The 27385-nt window shown below is 40.6% G+C and overlaps 1 protein-coding gene across 2 annotated transcripts in view; it reads right to left on the bottom strand.

Moving 5' to 3' along the window:
• Positions 1–11900, bottom strand: part of LOC141300793 (NXPE family member 3-like) — a 27392-nt gene extending 15492 nt beyond the window's left edge. The window contains exon 1 of one of the 2 annotated variants that reach the window (XM_073831086.1): positions 11760–11900. The gene's annotated coding sequence lies outside the window, so the exon portion shown is untranslated. The remainder of the gene's footprint in view (positions 1–11759) is intronic. The other variant, XM_073831087.1, reaches the window with a different exon arrangement.
• Positions 11901–27385: the final 15485 nt, after the last annotated feature.

Genomic DNA, 27385 nt, shown 5'->3' with positions numbered 1-27385 from the left:
CAGCAGAATTCAAATTAGCCATTTTAATCTAGATTAATCTAGATTAATTCCAAGATTTAATCTAGATTAACCTAGATTAAAAAAATTAATCTATGCCCACCCCTAATATATATATATATATATATATATATATATATATATATATAAAGGTAATATTTAGCTAAATGGTTTGCATGGTTTCATATGTTGCTAAATCACCTATATGCATCATAATAATTTTTAGACCTGGATGATTTTGCTTTGATGTAACAGCCATTGCACGTGTTATTTAGAAAATTATACTTTGACCAGCAAAAAAAAAAAAAAAAGTTTTTAAAGTAAATGGGTGCCTACACTCTTTCAAAGTGTTTCTCCTTTTCGCAGTCTGGCATAAAGGATGAGTAGTTCCAAAATACATGGTCACGTGACAGTAAATGTGTACAGCAAGGTATAGGGGGTGGGTCAACTTACCCCACTTTCCCCATAGCATGGAATGTCATAGGATTTGCTCAATTTCGGATAGATACATCAAAAGTAGGTCAGTACACATAAGTCAAAATGTGATATGGACTAGTGTCTGTGAATATTAAGCCACAACAAATACTATTTAAATATGAATCCTCCATTTGTCAGAGTTCTACCACAGCAAGATCCACCAACCACGCCCCCTGAAGAGACACACACACGTTCACTGTCACCTGATTACTAATTACTCACCTGGATCCAATCAGCTCCCCTATATATACCCGGACAGATTCATTCCTCGTTGTCTGATCTACCGATCACACCCCTGCATGCTCTTCCCGTGGACTCTATGGTTTCCTGGTTCCATAGTTGGAATTACTTACCTGAACGCTGGACATCTCAGATAAGAACTCTTACCTCAATACCTGCTTCAATATACTTACCAAACCTGTTAATAAACTTACCTTTTATCTTATACATTCACCTCCGTCTCTGCCTCCCTCTGTGCTGTGACACCATTGTGATTACATTGAGATAATATATTACAGATCAACTAGCCTAAAATAGATTTTCTAGCAGGCATCAGTGCTCTACCCAAATTAGTCCTGTAATTGCACATATATGTGCTAAGGACACTGTGCTAAAGGTTCTCTTAGCAAATTGCTGATCTTCCATGGTGGCTCCTGTTGCGATGGAAAGGTCATCAATCAGCAGGGGACATTGCCTGATGAGCTTTCAGCCAGCTGTGTTGTCTCTTCTAGGCTATTTGAATTGGATCTGTTTATAGTTAAACAGCAGAGAGATGAGCTCTGACTTTCTTTTTTCTTGCCATATCGGCCTCATCTTTCGACACTGTTTGTCCAGCGAAGCCCTTGTGACACCTGATAAACCTAGAAAGCATGCATGTTAAAGGGATAGTTCACTGTTGAACATAAAAACATTTTGAGGAATGTTGGTAACCATACAGCTGACCAAAGCCATTGACTTCCAGAGTATTTTTTCAGTCGTTGGCTACCAGCATTTTTTTGGTTACCAACATTCTTTAGAAACTCATACAAGTTTGAAACAACTTGAGGGTGAGTCAATGATGACAGGACTTTCATTTTGGGACTTTCTACTTATGGACGGTTTTTGTAAGTAGTCATTTACAGTAGCAAATATTGAAATAAAGACTTCATCACAAAAGCTTCCTTGGTTATCTAGCTTCACCAGAAAGCTATTGCTGCATGATTGACAAGTATTTTGGGCTGAAAAAGGGAAATGACATAAAAGACAAAAAAGAAAAAGGATCAAACTTGTAGTTGTTAGTTGTAGATTTTAGATTAGCATAAAACAAGCATCTTGGACCATGCATGCTATGATATGTGAAATCCGTCAAATTTCTACAAGAGACGCAATCAAGGTTACAAAATATTTTAAAATGTTATTACTGACAGGTTTCCAACACGTTCCTGGAAAAATAGAAGACTAGTTTGGAAGTCCAAAAAAAAAAAAAAAAGAAAAAGAAAATATAAAATGTTCTGTAAAATCTTGTTGTCTTAAAAAAAAAATTCCTTTAGCTGAGAACAGCTTAAATATGTGCATATATTTGCAGTAAATGTAATTATACATTTACATATTATTATTATTATTATTATTATTATACATATTATTATTATTATTTTTTATTATTATTATTTTTCTAGATGTAATCAATACCTTAAAATGAATAGCTCTATTTTTTGGGGGTATTGACAATGCTTTGCTGGATTGTAGTTCTTTTTCATCATTAAAGCTGAACACAGTCTGTATTTGTATTGCTGTCTTTTTGTCTGATTTCCAAATGGATTTTTGCCTCAAATAAAAGTTTGCCATGTTTTGATTCACCTTGTATCTGGTTGGTTTGGTTCATGGCTTATAATGCTTGAAAGCCTTTTTTTAAATTCCCTATAGAAAAATGAATGAACTAACACAGCTGAAAATGTGTGTGGACACTAATTCTCTCTAAACATACTCTGTCAAAAAAATCTTTAGGGGTACAACAGCTTTCCTCAGTACCTTCAAAGAGCTATCTGTGTACCTTCTTTACACCTAAAGGGTCCATATTAGTACCTTAGTGTAGTAATACGTATCCTTAAAATAGTAATATGGTGTCCCTTTGAGGGTACTGTGCCAGTGACAAGCGGTTCTACCCCTAAAGGTTCAATTTTAGCATTTGTTTTTCCAACAGTGTATCAAAACCTATTCAATTCTGAGATCTGAGCTCTGCTTGTGTGCAAATGCTTTTATTACGTTCAACAAAGTGTAACCACATTGTAAACAAGAGATTCGATATGCAACAAATAGGCAACTTTATTATAATGGGACTTTTGTTCTGGGGAAAATATGTTTTACTTTGTTGTTGTGCATAACATCCTTTGTCTGGGCTATTTTAGAAGCCATTTTGGCTGTTAGTAAAGGGTGTGGGTCTTAATAGAGGGGTAAATCCCATAATAACTGACTACAGTCAGGATCTCCACCAGAAATATACTGTTTTTGTTTTTTAGATTTGGCTTGGTCAGTTGTTGATTGTTTGAACATATTGGATCTATAACCTAAATTTACCCTTGTGACAATCACAGGTTATCATGTGAGTGTTTCTCCTCAGCTGACTGTTCCAGTTTGTACATTTCTCCTTTGTTGGGTCTACATTATGTACGTGTTTGCTCTTGTTTATGATTTGGATTACCTGTGTTGCGCTTATTAAAAGACTGTTTAAGCTGCTCCACATTTCTGTCATCCTTCCGACACTGTAGTGTGAAAGTGTTTTCTTCACCCTTTTAAAAATTTGTGAGCCTACTTATTGTATTTCTTTTCAAAATCAACGTGTCATGTTTCACCAAGGCGAAGGAGAGAGGGACAAGGAGATGTAAAAGTAAACTTGACAAAATAATAGACTTAATAAAATAAAACCAAAAGGCAACACAGGGCAGGCAGAAACACAAAGGAGCACAGAAAGACATCAAATGCCAAACACAGGACACTAGAAACACTGGGCTTAAATACATAACAAATGAGAAAATTAACAAGGCACACCTGGGATCAAATTAACTAAACAGCAACAGGAAACATGACCATAAAAGGAAAAAGGGAACAGAAATAAAGGAAAAGACACAGAAAACAAGTCCAAAACCTTGACATTACTCCCCCCTCCCGGAAGGTGTGTCCCGCGTTGTAATATATCTACCAGGGTGGGTGGGTGGACGCCCTGGAGGCTAGTACCTGAGAATCAGGCGAATCAAGGAGCTCAGGGAGCAATGGTGGGTCAGGGAGCTCGGGGGGCCATGATGACGGAGCAGACAGTTCAGGAGACCATGGCGGGTCAGGGAGCTCAGGGGGCCATGGCGGATCAGGCAGTTCAGGGAGCCATGGTGAATCAGGCATTCCAGGAAGCCATGGTGGAACTGACTCCAATCGTCAGGAGTCAAGAAACAAAACAACCAATCATCATTTTGTCCCATCCGTTAATCATTGAATCACTCCAGCTCACCAGATGTAAAACGCTCAAAAATTCTTCCACATACTGCTCCAAAGGTCTTCCCTCCTGCAGGAAGTCCAATGGGTAGTTCTCAGCCCAGTTCAATTTGGTTTGGTTTAGCATTCTGTCACGTTCTGCCAAGGCGAAGGAGAAAGGGACAAAGAGACGTAAATAATAGTCTTTTAATAAAACAAAACCAAAAGGCAATACAGGGTAGGCTGGACAAAGGAGCACAGAAAGGCATCAAAAGCCGAACACAGGACACTAGAGACACTGGGCTGAAATACATAACAAATGATAATTAACAAGACACAACTGGGATCACATTAACTGAACAGGAAATGGAAACATGACCATAAAAGGAAACGGGAACAGAAACATAGGAAAAGACACAGAATACAAAACCCTGACAATTAGTTGCATTTAGCATTTTTACCCACCATAAGAATAGGCCAGTGATCCATTTACAGCCCATACCCCACCAGCTAAGAACCACTGATATAGAGTTTAAGCATCACTGATTCTCTTCTGACTTATGAAATCAGAGATATTTCACACAGACATTCACAGACCAGTCTCATCTGCCATTAAAAGCTCTTCACACACCAGAAGAGGAGGCACTGCCTCCAGCAGAAGACTGCAGGCTTCACTGCACACCAGTAGGCTGCTCTCCAGCTGGTGCAGATGTTCACATGATAAGTGCTGTATGTGGCTGTTGTAAAACACTCTTGTTTGGGGTCCCAAGAAGGCAAATTGTATCCAAGCCTTTTATTCCATACTGGCAGCCTTGATCATTTTATAGCTAGAGAGTGAAACAAATCAAGGATCTGTGGTAACTGACGTTGAGGATGTGCTAATATGTACATCTGAACGAATAAGTCTTCTACTTAAAAATTTCTATGCTTCTAGTGACCTTTTCAGTCCAGCCTTCATAGGAAATCTGCATGCAATGTATCTGGTTGCCGTGACAACTCCACATGCTTGCTGGTGCATGTCAGAAACGGCAACAAGACTATTTGTTCATGCTGTGCTCATTTTCATTCGTAGAATTTTCACTCATTCATTTCAAACACTTACTGTTGTGTTGTTATCTTACTCATATAAATATCATGAATTATAAATTCTTATCATGAATAAATATTACAGTTTTTCTCAATTGCTAAAACACTATAACCAGTCTTTTGAACTAAAATTTCAAAACTATAATGCCATTTTTGAAAAAGCACACTCATTTCCCTAAACTATAAACACTATTCCCTGCTTTGACACATGAGTTATATTTGGTGAACTGTTACTTCAAAACTCTACACACAAATCCCTACATTTCTCAGTGCTTACACCATGAGGTCATTTAGAAAGCACAAGCATTCAATATTGTTCACTCAAGTCTGCGAAGTTTGAGCTCAATTAGCACACAATTACCCAACTGGAAACACTAGGAGTCAAAATTTAGCACACACCAATCAGAACCTTCGATGGAGATAAAAGGATAAAAGTTTTTCTCAGTCACTTTGGTGCATTTCTCAGATCAGAAATGAAATATACATTTGTCTGCAGTTTCCTACATTATCAGTTGCTATTGTCATGTTGCTCAAAATGTATTATATACTGTAGTTCTCTGTGCAATAGTCTTACCCCTCAAAACATCAAGTCATTAGCTCATCGTATAAATCATTACCTAAATGCAAAATTTTTGATCTAGTTGTCCTAAACTGTCAATCATATATTCTACACATTTCTATTAGACTTTTTGTAAATTTGCCATGAATTATTCAAGTGAATCTTGACTTTCACTAATGAAGATAATATAGATCAACCAATGATAAAGCAGTTCTCTGAAATAGATCAAAGGTACATCTCATGAACCTTCCATTGGAAAGCATATAGACAGAGGACAACACAGGAGTTACAAATTCTGACAGTGGACTTTCTTATTTTTATTTTCACCTTTGTGCCCATATTTCTTTTTTTTTTCTGTTTCACAATGACGCTGTGTGCTTTTATTTTATTTTTTTATTTTTTGTCAGACCACTAGTACAAGTGTAACTGTGAATCCTATCCAGTCTTTTTCAATCAATATCCCACATACAGTAATGTGTAATTTTGAAGAGGAAGAGTAGGAGGTGAAAGAGGAAGAGGAGGAGGAGAAGGAGGACGATGACGACAACAACATGGAAGAGACAGAGGAAGAGCAAGGGCAAGAAGACAAGCAGTCTCATATATTTTAGTTGATGAGTGCCAGGGTTGGATCAGGCATGCAAGAGGATTATACCCCTGCTCCTGGCCAGGGCTAATTTAGCCTGTGATGCTGAAGAGGTTCTTTGGCCTGTCCCAGACCAAAGACAGGATGCTGGGCAGAATAATTATTTTGTTGTTTTTTGCTGTTTTGTACTGTACTCTACAGTACAATAAATTAAGGAATAAAACACTTGCAAAGGAATAGATTTGTTGTGTTCATCATGTGATTTTTTTTTTTATTTGTATTGTTTTTGTAGTATTGTTTTGAATTTATCTCATCAGTGTGTAAAACTGTGTTGTAGTGTGAGTGTTTTTGAGGATTTGTATGTCATGTCTGAAAGCAAAGTTTGGTTTTTCAGCAAGATTGAATTGTTTTGAGTGGAGAGCTTCATTTTGACCTCAGTATAGGAAGTTTGGGGAAATGAGTTAGGAGTTGTGGATTTGTGTTTAGAGTTTCGCAAATAAGAGGCATAATTTCAAGAAATGTGTTTAAGCAATTGAGAAAAACTGTAAGTATAAATGTCATTAATTCTTTTTAAGCAGTTGCATATAACATTTTAACTTATTTTTAACTTTCAAATTAACTTTTTTTTCTTTCTGATATTTCAAGACAGTTACTGACCTTGTGTTACCAATATAAAGGGTTAGTTCACTGCAAAATAAAAATTCTTATTCATAAAAATTCATTAATTACTCACCCTCATGTTGTTCCAAACAAGTATAAGACCTTTGCTCGTCTTTGGAACACAAATTAAGATATTTTTGATAAAATCCAAGAGATCTCTGACTCTCCATAGACAGCAAGGGTCCTTCCACGTTTAAGGCCTAGAAAGGTACTAAGAACATCAACAAAATAGTCCATGTAACATCAGTGATTCAATAGTAATTTTATGAAGCTACGAGCTGCCTTTCTGGACCTTAAACGTGGGTTCACACTTGTAGTTTGGTTTGGACCAAAAGGAAAATGATACATTTGGTCCACTTAGCGTTCACACTGGCATTTTTGACAGTAAACCTAAAGATACCGAACCTAAGGCATAGTGATACGTTCACAACCTTTACTTCCTGTTCTTGGTTTGTTTAGAAGTATTTGGTCAGTTTTGTGTTCATATTTCATTTGAACCGCACCAGAGTTAATTTGGAAGTGGACCGAGACCCATCTTTTTAGCGGTCTCTGTCCGCTTGTTTGGTGAGCACCAGGGTTCAGATGGCAGCATTCACACTTACTCAAATGAACGGCACTAACAGAACAATCGCACGAGAATTTGTTTTATTTGAATGAAACATGACAAGTGTGAACACAACCTTAATGTGTGTTAAGAAGACGAACATAAGGTTTTACAGGTTAGGAACAACATGAGAGTGAGTAATTAATGACATAATTTTCATTTTTGGGCTTTAATGTTTATTCTGCAACATCTGTCTTCAACTGTAAGCACATTACTGTAAACTAAAAATATGATTTTTCAAAATTCCTCATACTTGTGTTTGTGACTGTAAATCACATAAGGCAGAATAGGACTTACTAGGGAACAATTCTGATATATAGAAACTATTTCTCTTGAATGCATAGAATACTTGATTCTGTCCAGCAGCACAAAGTGTAACAACAGTCTCAGGACTCTTAAAATATTGATTCGCTCCAGCCCAGTTTCCATCACAATACACATTCGCAAAGCGATGCTAAAAATGTCTGCAGTGTTTTTCTTTCACTCTTTTTTGCTTCTGACCTTCACATTTCTTTTATAGCTTGTCCTTGGTAAACACTTGGGCTTTTAGCAGCATCTGTGAAGGCATGTGATTAGCTTGTAAAATTCATAGCAAATATTCAAAGTGTTTGTTTGGCGTATCCCAGATCTCATGGACGACATGATGCTTTCTTTGGCATAAAACCGAGAAACCCTAGATATCTTGCATAACCTTTGAAATTCAATAGTATTTGTTTCAGTCTCAGGCTACATTTGCCAAAATAATAGTAAAGCTATTGTGGAAATTCACAGTTGAATTCCTCTTTTGCAAATGTCTCTTTTGAAGTTGTCCAAGGCCATCTTGATGAGTTGATGCTCTTTTTACAGCGTCCATACACACCACCCCTTCCTAGAGCCAGTTCAAGAGTATACATTTCTCTCTGTTCCTTTCTATCTCTATCTGTCTCTCCAGGCCTAAACACATACTCTCTCACTGTCTGTGAGTGTGGGAACAGATTGTTTATTAGGAATGAACATGATTGTTTCATAATGGCCCTTGTAAATGTTATTTTGATACATCTTACAAAACCTGGCTAGGTTTCTCCCCAAATAAGCAAATGCTACAACAAGCTTTTTTTTTTTTTGCACAACAAAGATGCTTTATGATTCAATTTTCATTCTTGAGTGAACTGTTCTTTTAATGTTTTCAAAACATGCTTTATTTTGTTAATTTATAATGTTTCTAAATTTGAATACTGTGGTGACATGTTTTGTAGAGATTCACTTAAATTGTGTCATTTGGACACTATAATAAGTGATGTTTTGTTAACAAATTTCGGGAGGAGCTCGCGCAGATAATTAACACGGCCAATTCTCCATCAGCAATCACACTCCCTATCTAATCACTACAGTCCCTTTAAATAGCCAAGCAGTCCTACCTTCTCTTATCTTCGATTTTCAGCATTGGCATTCCCAATCGCCGTAATATGTCCGAGATTCACTCATCCTCCGAGGATTATTCTTCAGATACAGGCAATCCTGCAGCTCCTCCAGCCTCCATCCAGGTCGCCGCTCAGGCCACCAGCGCTCCGCAGGATCCACCAATCGAGCCCGCGCCTGCATCACGGGGCCGCAGGCCCTCACGCACCGCCGCTGCTCGCACTCCGAGACGCCAGCTTACGCCGTCTCCACCACCTTCCAGATGTCGGGCATCTTCCCCAGCATCCTCTTACGCTTCAGCCTTCTCCGGCGCCCCAGCCAAGGAAAAATGGACTGTAGCCGAGCTCCGCAAGGCGCTCACCAGCGCTGGCGTCGTTTTTCAACGCCGTTCCTCTAAGGCGGATCTCCTTGCCCTCTATTCATCTCTCCAACTACAGGAAAAGCCTAAATCTACTCCTCCTTCCAGGGCCTCAGGCAGAGCGCGCTTGGGCCGCAGTGCCCCCTACTCCACATCAGGACGCAGCAGAAGGCCGTCACCGAGCTCGGGCCACGCCCCGGATACCACAGTCACCAGCCACTGCCATCCTGCTCGATCTCCAAAGCGGGAGCTCGCTGCTCATGCCGACAGAGAGCCGGCCATCGCCTCTACAAGTCGCCGCAGTAGCACGAGCTCGCCCACTCCAGCGGCTGATTCCCGTCCGCAACTTTTGCCTCTCCTTTCTCTCCCCTTCCCATGGCCCGCAGCACCGCCTTCCGCTCATAGCACGAGCATTCCCCCGCTCATGCCACAAGCACCGGTGCCCCCCATTCCCCCTCTTTCCCCCCCTCTCTTTTCCGTTCCAGGAGACGGCCGCAGCTCAGGCTTACCGCCTCTATCAGTCCCCGCAGCCACTTTCCTTCCTCCTCAGGCCCGTCCTCCCTTCTCATTGGCCTCAGCCACACCCCTTCCAGCCCCGCCAAACGCTTTAGCGCAGGAACCTCCCCCAGTTCCCAACTCCATCAGGACCCAGATACTAGCAGGTGTGGATGTTGTTCACCCTCTTGTCACCAATCTTACCCTCACCCGCCGATCGCCAAATCAACTGTGGCGATTTCTCAGTCACTTTAAAAAATTCAGCACCCGCCCAGTCACGCATTCTGTCATTTGCCGAGTTTACCATTGCCTTCACCCGTTACGCAGAAGTCATCTGCAATGCCTTTTCCCATAGGAGACGCGAGCTCAGCGACTATCTCACAATAGTCGCCGAGCTCGCGCTGTCATTCGGAGGTTCCCACTTTTACACATACCACAAGTTGTTCGCCGCCAAATGTACCATCCGCGTAGCCCAGTGGAACCAGTGTCCTTATTGGGGAGCTCTGGACACCGAGCTCCATAGCAGAGTCCGTTCGTTTTTGATTCAAGACACAGTTGTGACTTACACAAAGATACACATTTATTAATTCACACCATGGTATACTCAATATTAAAAAGTCTTAAAATGGTCTCATCACAATTACCAATATATATATTTTTGGATCAGTCTGTCGGCGCTGAAAACATCACTTCCACTTTTTTTTTTTTTTTTTTTTTTATGTGTCTGTGAGCTCCTGTTTTTACACCAATGTGAATGCTTGTGTGTACACACCTGTGTGTGTGAGCGCACTTGTGTTCATAAGGTTCCTCCATGTAAATGTTTAATAGTGTGTGTGGGAAACCACAGCCCCGTCCCGCAAGGCATGAAGCAGACATGGAGGAGACCCAGGCCCCAAACATCCAGAAGCCCCCCAGGGCACCGGAGTCCCAGGAGAACCACCGCAGGGACAACCGTGGCCCCCACCCAGAAAAGGGCAGAGGAGAGCCCAGAGAAGGTCATCCGGCAGCCACAATGCAGACGGCCCAGGGGGGCCACGGCGGCAAGCCCGCAGGCTCCGCCGGCAGCCGGCCACACCAGGGCAGACCGGCCCCTGCGGCCAAGCGACCGCCGAGAGCAGGCCAGCGCTCACCCGAGCATCCCGCCCCGGAACAAGAAACGACCAATGCACCGGCCGCCAGGGGCATCCTCCAGGGCATGGTGGGGTGGGGGGGCCTGAGATCCAGGCACCACTACCCCCAGAAGGGCGATCAGCGCCGGACCCAGGAACTGAACCCCCTTCACTCTGGCGTGGAGACAGGAAGACCACCCCGGTCCCCGCAGCAGCAGAGAAGACCACCAGCCCAGACCCCGACTGGATAGCCAGCTCATCCTCACAGCCTCTGGCCCCGGACAGAGAACAGAGAACAGAGGTGTGAAAAGAAAAAAAAGACCCCATGCTTCACCTCACCCGCTCAAATGTAGTGTTGGTGTGTGTTCTTCTAAAGTGCTTTAAAACAGGGGAGGGGCAAGACAGGGGAGGGGCCCCTCCCAAGAACCCTCAATGTCTATGTGCACAATTACCAATTAAATACCCACAGTCACAAAGAGACCGCAATAAATAACACCAGAATACAGGGGACACTCCACGGCAAATCAGTGTATAAAAATGATTAAAGCAAGTGACAAATCAAACCAATAAAAATCAATACAAACTCCCCTTCAATTCAGCGTCAATATTACAGCTCATTCTTTATAATTTCATAGGATATTTTCATAGGAAACAAACTGAAAGAATCACATAAGAGGTAAGTTCACAATGTAATGTAATGATCAATTAAATTGAATTGAATATCTATAGATGCTAGACCAGGATCAAAATGGTGACGGTAACGCCGTCAGCTGTGCACAAAAGTAGTGACACCGTAACATTTCCTGAAATGCCCACGATGAGTAAACACAGCCAAGGGCAGCGGTAGATGAGACAAATTTAAAGAATAGCCACAAATACAGGATAAGAAACAACAGCTAGCACCTTCAGGCCACACCTAAAATACAAATATAAGACAGATGAGGGATTTTAAAAACGAACTCTTCTTTAAAACCCACAGATAGACTTCTTACCTCCTTGGTGAATTTCGTAGACTAGAGCAGACTTTGCGAACGGTGCTCGTCACTTCACGCACACACTCTCCAGGGGAAGGCAAACAAGAGATTAACTGAAGAGAATGGTCTCCGACCACGGAGGCTTAACATGCACTCGAGAAGTCACAGGTGTGAGCAATAAAACTATGTGCCAACGCCAATAGGTGTGCCCTGCCCTTAGTGCATTACTGCAAAATTCTAAAAATAAAACCTGTTACACTTGCTTGACAGAAATGTTCTTCCAGGATTAACAAAAGATGATTACACAGGAACACTATGAACTAGCTTTTGTTGTATAATAGCACATAATATGATATTTTATGACATTGCTTTTTTCTGAACAATAAGCAGCTAGAAACTCGGCAAGATAGATATAAATATTTCCCTTCAATTACTTTAGGCAGGACTACACTGGTTTCAATCGACATAACTTCTTTTGTTTCCCATGCGATTATTCTTTCATCTTGAGTGTATTGGGGTCCTGTGGTGTAAACATTTTAATAAGATCTGCTTTTATAATACACATCCTCCAAATCCACAGCTCTGCTTTCCGTACCACAGTTATGAGACCACAGTCTTGAAAGCTGCCAAAACATGACTTTATGCCTCTCAGACTATTTATTGAAACCATTTGTGCCTCACCCAGTCATTCTCTTTTCTATTTCACATGAATGAACTGAAGAACATTCACTGGGATATCCATACCTTGGTCTTCAAAAGGAAAAATGGTAATCAGATTCTGCAGTCTGCAGTTGAATAATGTTTGCCATTATAGTTTTTCACTTATCATTCCGTTTGATATTTTCTGATACATTATGTCTGTTAAGCATCTACTTTATGTCATCTTCTTAAGCCAAATTTTAAAGTTAATAATAGAAATGCAAAGCCTGCAGGTTTAAATAGTGTGCTATTCACTATCGTTTGACTGAACACTGGACTTCTGAACTCTCTTTTTTTCTGTTTGTGGTGTAGTGGTTTGCTGGCTACAGAGACTGTCTAAACACTTTAGTGACACCAGAGCAAAGCTCAGTCCCCATGACAATCTGATATGGCCTATTTCCAAAAGGCCTGTCTTTTCAATGTGGACGCCCAAATACTTAGCCATTATTAGATTTCACTGTCAGGCCACAGAGGCTAGAAGTGAAATGGAAAACATTGATTTGTAGGACATTGTTAGTATTACTATGTAATAAACAGTCTATGAAGTTACCTAATCCTCTAGAGGGCTCTCATACTCAAATTTAGCCAGGTGATGTTCAATGTTGTTTTGTAGAGCTGTTTTCAGAATCACTCTCTATTCAGTATGATATATGGAATTCCAATTCATAGGTTTACAGGCACATAACGTAAATTTTTGTACGCTTTTATTGGTGCTAAAACATATTTCAACATTTAAAATGTACAAATAGCTACATATTTTTACCTAAGAATCTTAAACAATTTTATGTATCTTTTATTTCATTAAGATTGTCACGTATCTGGTCTATCCTGTCATTATGAACTCTTGCACCACACATCATGGACTTCATTTCCCACAAGCCACTGCTCTAATCACTGCACACATCTGTTCCTCGTTTTCCACTGAACTGATTGCTGCACACACCTGTTTCAAATTTACCCACATGCATTTAAGCCACTCACACACACAGCCACCTTGCGAAGTCTTATTGTTCCTATGGTCGTAATTCTAAGCGTTTATCTCTGTGTTGGTTTCTCTGTGTATGACTCTGGACTGTGTACCCCGTTGACGATTCCTGCTTCCTGCCATTGCGACCATTCCCTGTCTATCGAACTGTTTCCCGGATTACCTACGTTGTTCCTGTTTTCTGGTGATTATTCCTGCATGTTGACGATTCTCAATAAATGCTGCAAATGGATCCGCACGTCTCAGTCTGACCCTCCTTGTGACAGAAGACTTCGCCATTACAAGGATCCAGCAGCTTTATTCTCCAGCATCACAATATGGACCCGCATGAGTCTGTAAGCAAGATGGCCTCCCTCCTAGAGTCTCTTGACAAGATGACCTCCCTTCTAGACTCTGTTCGCAAAATGGCTGCCCTTCCAGAGTCTGCTCTCAAGATGGGCCCCCTTCCACAGCCATGGCACAAGATGGCTACCATCAAATCAGTGACTGCGCCGCCAGAGCGCCCTCCAGTGACTGCGCCGCCAGAGCGCCCTCCAGTGACTGCGCCGCCAGAGCGCCCTCCAGTGACCGCTCGCTCAGAGCCTGCTCTTCCAGAGTCTCCGCTGGAGACGCCCAGCCCTCCTGAATCTCCGCTGGGGTCGTCCAGTTCTCCAGAGCCCGCTTCACAAGAGCGTCGTCCAGAGCCCGCTTCACAAGAGCGTCGTCCAGAGACTCCGCTGGTTCCGCCCAGCCTTCCAGAGACTCCGCTGGTTCCGCCCAGCCTTCCAGAGACTCCGCTGGTTCCGCCCAGCCTTCCAGAACCTCCGCTGGTTCAGCCCAGCCTTCCAGAGCCTCCGCTGGTTCAGCCCAGCCTTCCAGAGCCTCCGCTGGTTCAGCCCAGTCTTCCAGAGCCTCCGCTGGTTCCGCCCAGCCTTCCAGAGACTCCGCTGGTTCCGCCCAGCCTTCCAGAGACTCCGCTGGTTCCGCCCAGCCTTCCAGAGACTCCGCTGGTTCCGCCCAGCCTTCCAGAGACTCCGCTGGTTCCGCCCAGTCTTCCAGAGCCTCCGCTGGTTCCGCCCAGCCTTCCAGAGACTCCGCTGGTTCCGCCCAGCCTTCCAGAGACTCCGCTGGTTCCGCCCAGCCTTCCAGAGACTCCGCTGGTTCCGCCCAGCCTTCCAGAGACTCCGCTGGTTCAGCCCTGCCTTCCAGAGACTCCGCTGGTTCAGCCCAGCCTTCCAGAGCCTCCGCTGGTTCCGCCCAGCCTTCCAGAGACTCCGCTGGTTCCATCCAGTCGTCCTGAGATTCCTGTCTGCCCGGTTCTGGTCACGGAGCTCATGCATGGACTGTTCCCACCCACCCTCCCTGCTGCTCCAGTCCCGCCACCTCTGTCTCCTGACAGTCCCTCTGCTCACCCACATCCCACCTTCGGTGCAGAGGACTTGCCGTGGGACTGCCAGTCTCCATCGGTGTCCAGACTGAAGGATCCCTCACCATCACCTCCAGTCTCAGAGTCCTGGACTCCACCTCGGCCCTCCGACCCTGCGGCTCCACCCCGGCTCTGTGCTCCCTCGTCTCCGTTGTCGGCCGTCGGCCCACCAGCTCCTCCGGGCTCCATCGTCTCTCCGGCTCCGCCCCGGTCAGTCGTCGCCCCACCTTCGCCTCTGGACTCTACTCCTCCGGCTGCGCCTCGTCACTCCGTCCTGCCGGCTCTGTGGACCTCCTCCCTCCCGTGGGCACAGCCTCGATCCTCTGTCACTCCGGCTCCGCTGCGTACCTCCGGACCTCCATCTCCGCCGGGGTCGCCAGAGCCTTGGGTTCCGCCTTGGCCCTCCGGATCCTCTGTGTCGCCCAGGACCATCGACTCTCCGGTTCCGCCTCGGGCTCCACCGGCTCCACCTCCGTCGGTCGGCCCCATGCAGGAGCCAACCCTTCCTCTGCCATGGCTTCTCCCTCCGTCGGCTCCGCCTCAGTTCGTGGTTCCAGTACCCCTACATGGACCTGGCCCTCCATCCCTCCCCCTGTTCCGCCTCCGCTCCACCACCCTCCAGGTTGTATTAGGTGGTTAGAGCGTCTGGAAGCCGCTCCTTGGGGAGGGGCTCTGTCACGTATCTGGTCTATCCTGTCATTATGAACTCTTGCACCACACATCATGGACTTCATTTCCCACAAGCCACTGCTCTAATCACTGCACACATCTGTTCCTCGTTTTCCACTGAACTGATTGCTGCACACACCTGTTTCAAATTTACCCACATGCATTTAAGCCACTCACACACACAGCCACCTTGCGAAGTCTTATTGTTCCTATGGTCGTAATTCTAAGCGTTTATCTCTGTGTTGGTTTCTCTGTGTATGACTCTGGACTGTGTACCCCGTTGACGATTCCTGCTTCCTGCCATTGCGACCATTCCCTGTCTATCGAACTGTTTCCCGGATTACCTACGTTGTTCCTGTTTTCTGGTGATTATTCCTGCATGTTGACGATTCTCAATAAATGCTGCAAATGGATCCGCACGTCTCAGTCTGACCCTCCTTGTGACAAAGATATTTGTATCAATGCCTTTTTATCATTTTATCAATACGCCTTTTAGATTTTTAGCCCCCTTAACCTACCCCCAAACCCAAAACCTACCCATTTTATAGCGAATATAAAAGGACATAAAACGTAACTAACCAAAATATGCATTTTAGTAACAATGTAGCATACAAATATTTTTTTTATAGTCGCTAATCCCACTTCTAATCATTATCATTTATCTATTGCAAAAAATGTCAACAGCTGTACCAAAAAGTGATCCAAATGACGATGCATTTGCAGCCACAGTCCTCTCTGGCGGAACCCTGCTGAAAAGAAAAAAAAGACCTAGGCTGGTTGGCTGGTTTTAGCTGGTCAACTAGGCTGGTTTTAGCTGGTCATAACTGGTCAGCAGGCCGGTTTTAGAGGGGCTTTGGACAGTTTCCCAGCCTGACCAGCCTGGCCAGGCTGGGAGATCAGCTAAAACCAGCTACTTCCAAATTAAACCAGCCAACCAGCCTAGGCTGGTTTCAGCTACTTTTTTTTTTTTTTTTCAAAAGGGTGTTGAGAAATCGTTATTAATAAATACCCAGATTGGTATAATAAATACCAAATAGCAGAGTTGTGGACTCGAGTCAATGACTCGAGACTTGACTCGGACTCGAGTCACAAATTTGATGACTTGTGACTTGACTTGACATAATCAAAGATGACTTGCGACTCGACTTAGACTTTGACAGCAATGACTCGAGACTTGACTTGGACTTGAACCCTGTGACTCGGCAAGTCTTCTAAAGAAAAACTTCGGAGAGTACACTGGTATGATTAGCGCAGCATTTGGCACTGAGCCAGAGAGGGACTCGCTAAGTGAGTGCTTGTAATGTTTTTATCCACATAATGTTAAGGATATTTAATGTTTTTTAGGGACCATTCACATGTCGAGCCTAAAAACGCGTGCAAAACTCTATAGGCGGGCCGCTTTGTCTTTCTTTCCAAGCCGCTCTTGCAGCTTGCGCTCCTGTGGCGTGACTAGCGTCAAGATAGGTACGATGAAATGTTAGAACACCGGCTCTCACTACAGCCTAAGAGTTTTAAATTCTAACCGAATATGAAATCTGATTGCAGCACGCAAATACGGAGAAACTTTGTAGATTATTTTTTTTTTAATTTAGCCTATATATATATATATATATATATATATATATATATATATATATATATATATATATATATATATATATATATATATATGGATTTTAATTTAAAATCATGATGACTTGTGCAGGCTAAATTAATCTGTCTGCCGCTGTTCTCAATTGGTCGTTACTTAAAAAAACAAACAAAAAAAAAACAAAAAGTGTTCCAAAAATATCTCTAAATTAACTTCATAAACTAAAGAAACGAAAATAAATGTCATTACTTTGCTATCAAAAACAGCAGTAATGGGGAAGAGAAAGAAAAAAGACAGGTTCCAGTCGGACTCGGGCCAGTAGATGAGACGTACGACATTTTTTGCAACGAAATTTGTTTAATAGCCTATTTAACATTGTTATTTAGGCTACTTTCTTATTTAAATATATTATTTCTTCGATTTATTTTTGGATTTTTGACTGCCTGAAGTACTAAAATAAACACGCACTTTTGTTAATAATGTTGGAGCCTCATTTATTTTTTGTTTCAAAATTATATACATATGTATTATTTTATTTATAGGCCTATACACACACACGTTATAATTTATATTCATAAAACACCGCATTTGGGAGGGGAAAATCGGGGCAAAATCGGGCTAAAACTCCTGTAGTGTGAGCCGGGCTTCAAGCAACCATGACCCGCTCTCCATGAAGAGGCAGAAGTTTTAGTAAAGGATAAATTGATTTCCAGCATTAAAAATCGCTTGCAGTAGCTCTGCTATTAAATTTATTTAAAAATGTTTTTTTCCTGTACAGCTATGATAAGCTGTTTCTCCAACTTGGCAGTTCTTTCAATGTTATTAAGGAAAAGGATGAAGCTGTTTGGTAAGTTCTTGTCACAAGACCTGTGGTGAGATGTTTTTATCTCTATGCGGCTCGGACTCGCCTGGAAAAAAACGAGCGCATCGCTTCCATAAAGAGCGCGCATATACCGCGCGTCAACATTTGAAATTTGAACCTGAGCGTGCAAAGGACGCGACATATAAACGGCCCCTTTCGCATTTAAATTATACATAATCTCTATAAACCACTTATAATAATAATTATAAGTAACAACAATAGCCTAATAATTGGCTAAACCTTTCAAATATTTATACATATTTATATTATACTTAGGCTATATATTTTATTTGACTCAGCTGATTTATTAAAGTCACTAAATATTTAACAAATGAAACAGTGGACTTAAATTATTAATTCAATTAGGCCTATATTTGATCACAAACAATGATAAAAAAAACATCACTGATTATTATAGTCTATATTTTATAATTATACCTATATAGACTATTATTGACATTAAATTTACTGTAGTAATTAATACAGAGACAGTAATTTGGGCAAACAGCAATAGTGACTTGTTTAGGACTTGAAGCTTTAAGTTGAGGACTTGCAACTCGACTTGGACTTGCTCGTTTTGACTTGGGACTTGACTTGGGACTTGTCTGGCTTGACTCGGGACTTGACTTGAGACTTGAATGCAAAGACTCGTGACTTACTTGTGACTTGCAAAACAATGACTTGGTCCCACCTCTGCCAAATAGCGGTAGCATGTTACATTGCAGTACATAAGATTTCACTTACCACATAAACAGAGAGATGACTTTGAGGATGATGGCGAATGATTTACAGATCCTGAGCATCTAAACTTATGTGGTAAGTACTGCCGCTGTAGTATGAGGGTCTTATCTAGCGAAACGATCAGTTATTTTAAAAAAAGACAATTTATTTACTTTTTAACCTCAAATGCTCGTCTTGTCTCATCTCTGTGCAGCACATGCGATCTCTGTGTGATTCTGGTAAATGCAGTTAGGGTACGTCTAAAAACTCCCATCTCGTTTATGTCTTCAATGTCAAAATTGTCCTACAATGCAGTTTTTACCTTTTTTTGTTAAGGGCGTTTGAGTTTCTTTGAATGTCCACTTTGTAAACCCTATGTCCATACTTTTGAAACAATCTAAAGCCATTTTGAAGTTAGGGAAGAAAACGAGACGGGAGTTTTTAGACGTACCCTAACTGTATTTAGCTGAATCACACAGAGATTGCATGTGCTGCGCAGAGATGAGACAAGATGAGCATTTGGAGTTAAAAAGTAAATAAACTGCCTTTTTTTTTTTTCAAAATAACCGACCGTTTCGCTAGATAAGACCCTTCCTCATCGGCTGGGATTGTTTAGAGCCTTTTGAAGCTGCATTTAAGGTGCATTTAAACTGCATTTCGGAAGTTCAAACTTCGGGGCGCCATCCATATCCATTATAAAGAGAGAAATCCTGAAATGTTTTCCTCAAAAAAAAAAAAAACATAATTTCTTTACGACTGAGGAAAGAAAGACATGAACATCTTGGATGACAAGGGGGTGAGTACATTATCTGTACGTTGTTGTTATGAAAGTGAACTAATCCTTTAATAGTGGCTCGAGCTCCGTGATTAATTATATGAATATATTTTCCTCCATGTGCAAGCTACTGAAATGAGCCGCTCTGTGAAACAGCCAATCCGAGCAAAGCTCATCATTATCATTCATGAACCTTCCAAATAAGATAATAACAGAGCATTTCATTCTAGGGACAAATCCTAGTGTTGTAAATGGACCTGTAAAACCGTTTCTGGAGAATTTTTGCCTTTTCATATGTCATATACCTTCTATGTAGATATCAGAGAACAATTTAAAATATTGTATCAATGCATTCTATGGCACCTTTAAAGTGTAATCTTGCTAACATTATGTAGACCTATTCTTGGAAACGTGCTGGCAGCAGAAATCACACAGAACTGAAAGAAATGTTATAATTTCATATTAAGTAAACGATTAAACTGTTTAATAATGCAATTGAAAAAATAAGCCCATTGGTATGACAACTAAAAATAACAACAACAATAATGAAATTAATGCCATGATTTCAATATTAATTAGGATTTGTTTTTAGGTGTCGTCAATACATCAGTATTGTAAGTTAAAATGCTAAAAATACGTAAGTATTTGTACGTTTAGATGCAGTAAATATGTCAGTATTGTACGTTTTAGTGTCTGGAAAAAACGTAAATAAATGTATATTTTACAGAACCACATTTTACTAAAATACATACAAATTATCATGAGATCACGTTGCAATTCACTATATTAGGCCAGGTTCTCTATGCACGGGTTCACAACAAACATTGCCTCACTTGACGGTCATTTACAATGTGCTGAAGAGGCTAGATTAGAATGATGTGAATTACCCCTTCTTCCAGACTCATTCTGTTTATTTTACTTGAGGAAGCAACTGACTATCCAGTTCTCCATTAACAGTGAGGTTCCCTTTGAACATTAGAAATCTTGTACAGCCATCTAAAAGTCTGCCCAGGGTCATAAATTTAATGAAATTCCTTTTCACTGTTGTGGCAAAATTCTCGCCCCCACTGTTCACGCAAAAATAAAATTGGCTGACAATAGTCTCATTTAAGGCCATCCAAAGTATAGATGTGTTTATTTTTAGCATTACACCCCTTGCTCACCAATGGATCCTTTGTAGTGAATGTAATAAATCCATCATTAAGATGTTTTAACTTCAAACAATAGCTTCCAGCTAAAATATGAGTCCCCTATCCATAATATTGTTTTCTCCATTAAAAAGGTCATTTTGTCTGAATCAGAAGAGAAATATGCACAGACCAAGAGACTTTTACATTTTTAAACAAATGTTGCTGGATTTTGTGGTGAGAGGACAGCAGGGGATGGATTTTTTACTGGAGAAAGTGTTATTATAGATTATGGACTGGTGTTTTGGACAAAAGCGGTGTTTTGAAGTTAAAACACCTTAATGATGGATTTGTTCATTACACACATTAATGTGTGAACTATTCCTTTTTAGCCATTTTAAACAGGACTCTTTCTATACAAATGCAGGGTAAAGTAATAATTACTAAAGCTTCTCAGCAATTTCTCTTTCTATTATGTTAGTGAGGAAATAACCACAGGTAAAGCAAGTCTCTATTGAAAATCAGTATCTAATCTGTGGCCTATATCCAGCCTATAGACCGTTTGAAATATCACTAGCTTGTAGCTACACTTTCAAAGTAGTTTGCTCAGGAATGTTATAAAATAACTGCATAAACAAAGATCCTTGTTTTAGTATTGAATCAACATTGATTTCTGCCATTTTAACCACTAGAAGCCATGAAATATTAAAAGAATGAACAGGGTCATTGGACTCATTTCTCTTTTTGATTCGTCAGACTTTGTACACAAGGTGTCTGGTTCTCTTTATCATTGTGACAATCTTTTTCATTGTGACAATCTGATTATTGTTTATTTGATAAAATTTGACGTGACGAAATGTGTGTAACTTTGATTTCCCATTTCATGTGAGATTTTTTTTTGGAATCCATGCTTGTAAAATGTTTGTGATCATGTTAATGGTTTGCTATTGGGCATAAACAACCTGATCTCAAGATGACAACATACCCGTGGAAACCTTTTTCACAATACGTATACCAATTAGTACATATCACTGCAGTTTCCAACAGAAATTAACACTAGAGGCGGTAAAACAGCGAGCACTTTTTATCGTTTTCATACACAGTTGACGTCACTTTCCGGACGTAACAAGCTTGCTCGGTAGCTCAGCCGGCACAGAATGCAGAATCCTTGTGTACGAATCCTGTGAAAAACATGACTTACGATGAAAAAGCTGGGAGATGATAAATTGAAAAACAAGCTAAAACTGCATGCCTGTGGTTGCGTTTTTACCCCACATTCGCTTTTGTTTATACTATCAGGTAGGTTTAGGTGTAGTGCAGATGGTACCCCTGTGGGAAAAAAACAGCTAAAACCAGCCTAGGCTGGTTGGCTGGTCTTACCTGGTCAACCAGCCTGGTTTTAGCTGATCATAGCTAGTCAGCAGGCTGATTTTAGAGGGGTTTTGGCCACTTTTCCAGGCTGGGAAACCACCAGCTAAAACCAGCCTGGCCAGGCTGGGAGACCAGATAAAACCAGCTACTTCCAGCCTAAACCAGCTAAGACCAGCCAACCAGCCCAGGCTGGTTTTAGTGTTTTTTTCAGCAGGGACGTTATTTTAAAATGTCACGGACCATCAGATACACTGACCAAAATTATAAACGCAACACTTTTGTTTTTGCCCCTATCTTTCATGAGCTGAACTCACCGATCTAAGACTTTTTCTATGAACACAAAAGGCCTATTTCTCTTAAATATGGTTCACAAATCTGTCTAAATCTGTGTTAGTGAGCACTTCTCCTTTGCTGAGATAATCCATCCACCACACAGATGTGGCATATCTTGATGCTGATTAGACAGCATGATTATTGCACAGGCCACAATAAAGGCCACTCTAAAATGTGCAGTTTTACTGCATTGGGGGGTTCTAATGCAGTTCAACACATCTCCTTCACATAGAGTTGATCAGGTTGTTGATTGTGGCCTGTGGAATGTTTGTCCACTCCTCTTCAATGGCTGCGCGAAGTTGCTGAATATTGGCAGGATCTGGAACACGCTGTTGTAGATGCGGATCCAGAGCATCTCAATGGATGACATGTCCAGTGAGTAGGCTGGGCTGGCCATGCAAGAACTGGGATGTTTGACATGATGGACATTTCTGCAGTCAGCATGCCAATTGCATGCTCCCTCAAAACTTGCAACATCTGTGGCATTGTGCTGTGTGATAAAACTGCACATTTTAGAGTGGCCTTTTATTGTGGCCAGCCTAAGGCACACCTGTGCAATAATCATGCTGTCTAATCAGCATCTTGATATGCCACACATGAGGTGGACGGATTATCTCGGCAAAGAAGCAGTGCTCACTAACACAGATTTAGACAGATTTGTGAACAATATTTGAGAGAAATATGCCTTTTGTGAACATAGAAAAGGTCCTAGATCTTTGAGTTCAGCTCATGAAAAATGGAGGCAAAAACAAAAGTGTTGCATTTATAATTTTGGTCAGTGTACATCACAGCGCCACTCAACAGACATTTCAAGTCAGAACTTTGGTGACATGTACTAACTAAACCAACATTACATAAAACTTACCATATGTACGTTCATCTGTTTCAGGGGAAAAACAGCAACACTCTTTTAGCGCCACTCAGTGGACATTTCACATTGAATATGTCACAAAACATACATGGCACTACATATTTCGCGTCTTGCAAAAACGTTCCCACTGGTATATTTTCGTCATGAAATCCAGCTTGGCATGAAATAAGTTGTCTTAATATGCTGTGATACACAAAATGACCATAAAAAACATCACAGATGCAACACGGTGATAAAAATAATCAATTGTAAAATATGCTATGTGCTGTCATTAAAACCTTCATAATCGATAAGATTGATTTGTATGAGGAACAGATCCAAATTCAAGCCTTCATTCAGCAATGTTCTTCTCTATCCTCAGTAAACATCAAATCTTGCTCTTATTACAAAAGATTTTATTTAAAAAAAAGAATGTTTTTGTGCTAAATTACTAGGAACTTAAGTGTTACATCTTTTTATTAGTTTGTAGTGTAGCTAACTATACTTTTTCAAATGGGTAACTTGAATTACTTTAAATTACGAATAGCTTGTAAAGCTACAGTTTTAGAGTAGCCTCCCCAACACTGTTGGTAACAGACTGCAATCTGTTAGTGTTCAGTGCCAGACACTTTATATGCAACAAGATCTTGTGTATCCAGAGGTCTCCTCACACAGTCCAACCACTGCACAAAACCTAGTTTTCTCTCTGGTGTAATCAGAGGAGAAGAGTGTTGTGTGGGCCTGGACCCACAAAAGTCAGCCAACAATGGAAGGACTGATAAAGACAGTGGAATAAAGAAATGACTGCCATGCCACCCCCTGCCTGATACCACTTTTCCTCCAGCAGCCTGAATCTATCGCACTGCCGTTCCTTCAGTCCCCTTTGAACGGCTCGCTTCAATCTTGCACAGAAATAAATGAAGTTTGAAAAATGTGCATTGGAAAACCAAGTTAAAGGATGGCTGGCTTTGAGATGTGAAGTTTGCAAATGAGTGTGCACTTTAACTAGAGAAATATGAGGCAAGATGTAATGAGATTTCTGTACTTTCAGGGCCAACAATATCTCCTGGGTTAGGAATTCTGAAATGAGCAATTTTTTGGTGCGCATTATTATCAAACAAAACAAAGGAAGCTACGGAATACACAATGCAGCATTGTGTGGGAGATGAGTCTCTTAGTGGTGTAATCAGATATGGATTGCAGCTGTAATATTCCTCCAAGGCCCCTCATACCGCAATTTCACCGGAAAATCTCAATTTCTCTCTCTGTGTCTTTGTTATTTGCAGTCATTTATTATGGGTTTCTAAATCTGCCTTCAAATATTATCAAATAAAGTCTTCTTAAAGGGTCATTTCAAGAAAAAGAAGCCATTTCCAGTTTAGTAATAGGAAAATTAAGATATATGCTGTATGTATAAGATATGAAGATATTCATTCAGATACAGTACATAAATATTGTTTTAAGGTGTTAATAAATGACATTCTGCCATCTTAAGCTAAATTAATATGAATGATGACCTAAAACTCTAAAGCTCAAATATTTCTAAAATGTAATTTCACTTCAGTTGAGCATACACTGAAAAAAAAAAATATGTAGAAACAATTTTCACTCAGAAACTGCTAGTAAAATACACATTGACCTACAAATTATGAATTGCATAAAAGAAAGTATTATCTTCTTGTAAAACAGGGTAATTAATGTTTGATGAAAGTTAAATGATTCCAAATAAATTATTCCAATTTTGAATGTACAAAAATTCTGCTGAAGCTTGTGGAAAAAACTAGCTTGGTCTTAGAATATTAAATTAATATTAAAATTAAATTTTAGGTTATCATTTTACAATTACAATCATGATAACAGGGCAGACAACTTTTTTAGGGTTGTCCCCAATTAATCTTATAATAATCATAATAGATGATTATCATAACAGATGCTAATCATGATAGATGCAATTGATTTATTTGTTGCTAACATGGTTAACACAAATCCAAGAGACAAAAGCCTTTTTATATGTGAATCTGGACCACAAAACCAGTCATAAGGGTCAGATTTTTTAAAATTGAGATTTATAAGTCATCTGAAAGCTGAATAAATAAACTTTCCATTGATGATAGGACAATATTTGGCCGAGATCTAACTATTTGAAAATCTGGAATCTGGAAAATATTGAGAAAATCGCCTTTAGAGTTGTCCAAATGAAGTTCTTAGCAATGCATATTACTAATCAAAAATTCAGTTTTTACATATCTACGGTAGGAAATTTACAAAATATCTTAATGGAACATTTTAATATCCTAATGATTTTTGCCATAAAAGAAAAATCGATAATTTGGACCCTTGCAACTTAAGACTGCTTTTGTGGTTCAGGGTCACATATTATTGTAATGAAAGGCAATTAAAAATGCTATATACTCAATAAAATATACATATTTGTCAGTATGGCAAGAAAAAAAATGGAGTTTTTTTTTTCCCTAAACTTAAAAAAACTTTTTTTTTAGAAAAAGAAAAATGTTTGAAGGACACAAATGGCGCTCACTCTGTAGAATAACTCAGAGTTAATTGGCTTTGGGTTTATATAGTGAGCATTGTTGGGTGCATAGCAAACTCTGCTATTGATTTAGTTTTTAACTCTGCCTCTAGACGGAATTGAATCTCTCTCATTCTGTCACTCCCTGAAATACAATATTCATCTCACTCCCTTTTTTGGGGGGGATAGGTCTATTGCATGCCCAACACAAACATGCATGTCTCCTACAGCTGTTTCACACATGTATTACTCACCAACCTTTTCACAGCTGGAACAACACTCAACTATACTGACACACAGCTAAATATGTCAGCAATCAAGAAGAGCTAACATTTACATTAACTGTGCCTGAACTCTGAGCTGACGAGTTGATGTGGGATGTAATGTGTGAAGAATGTTAATTGCACATCTTGCTCAAAGGCTCTGGTAATGAGACGGTGAGTTGCAGCAGGGATTACAGCACTGATGCTGATCAGAATGGAAATGTTATCTTGCCTAATCAGACAGCCAAGGCATAACCCCCCTCTCTCTCTCTATCTCTCTCTCTCTCTCTCTCTCGCATTATTAAGATGCTAAGTTGCAGCCCTCCTCATAGGGCTCTTTGTAAGTCTGTTCCAAAACTCAGTTAGCTGTCTTGACTGCTTGCATAGACAATGTACTTTCCACAAATGTGTTTTTTTAGACCATTGGAAGCACAAATTCCATGTCTTTGGGTGTGATTTTGGCCTGTCTCACCTTAGTGGTCTTGACCTTTCCAGCTGTACTCAGCAATTAAAAGCATTAAGCAAGGTCTAAACAAATAAATAAATAAACTTACATTTTAAATGATTCACATTTTGCATGCTACCCTGTTACCATAATTTTACCCTTATTATATACAGTGCGTTGCAAAAGTATTCATACCCCTTCATTTTTTCCTTCATTATTTTTCATGTTTTGCTGTTAAACTGCTTTAAATTAGTTTTTTCCCCACATCAATCTACACACATCATACACCACACTGACAAAGTAAAACCAGAATTGTCACAACTTCATAAATTTATTGAAAATAAAAAAAAAAATTAAATAAGTGCATAAACCACTATTGCATGAACCACTTTTACAGCCTCAAGTCTTTTCGGTATGATGCAACAAGCTTTGTACATCAACATTTGGCAATCATCTGCCATTGTTCTCCTCACCTCTTCACCTCTCAAGCTGTGTCGGGTTGGATGGGGCAGACACACATTGTCAGGTTTCTCCAGAAATATTTGATTAGGTTCAGGCCCAGACTATGGCTGGGCCACTTAAGGACATTACAGAGTTGTCTATAAGTCACTTGCTGTATGCTTAGGGGTTACTGTCCTGTTGGAAGGTGAACCTTCTGCCCAGTTTGAGGTTCTGAATCTTTTAGTCCTTCTCCATCAATTGCTCAGTTTGGCCAGGAGGCCAGCTCTAGGAAGAGTCCTGTATTTTTCAAACTTCTTGCATTATGGGTAATGGAGACTACATGCTTCTGTTAACCTATGGTGCATGTATGGATTGATGTGATAAAAAAGTAATTTTAAGCAGTTTAACATAAGGCAGCAATATAACAAAACATGAAAAAAAAAATGAAGGGGTCTGAACACTTTTGCAAGGCTCTATATACATCTTGGATGGCCTGGTGGTGAATACATTTTCGTTTTAGGTGAACAGTTCTTTAAAAAGGCTGTGTAGATAGTCCGCTCAGGTTTTATAACAGAACTTCT

The sequence above is a fragment of the Garra rufa genome, chromosome 24 (genome assembly GCF_049309525.1).
Source record: "Garra rufa chromosome 24, GarRuf1.0, whole genome shotgun sequence".
Taxonomy (NCBI): domain Eukaryota; kingdom Metazoa; phylum Chordata; class Actinopteri; order Cypriniformes; family Cyprinidae; genus Garra; species Garra rufa.
Note: the sequence above shows the minus strand (reverse complement) of the source record. Positions and strands in the feature narration are given on the sequence as shown.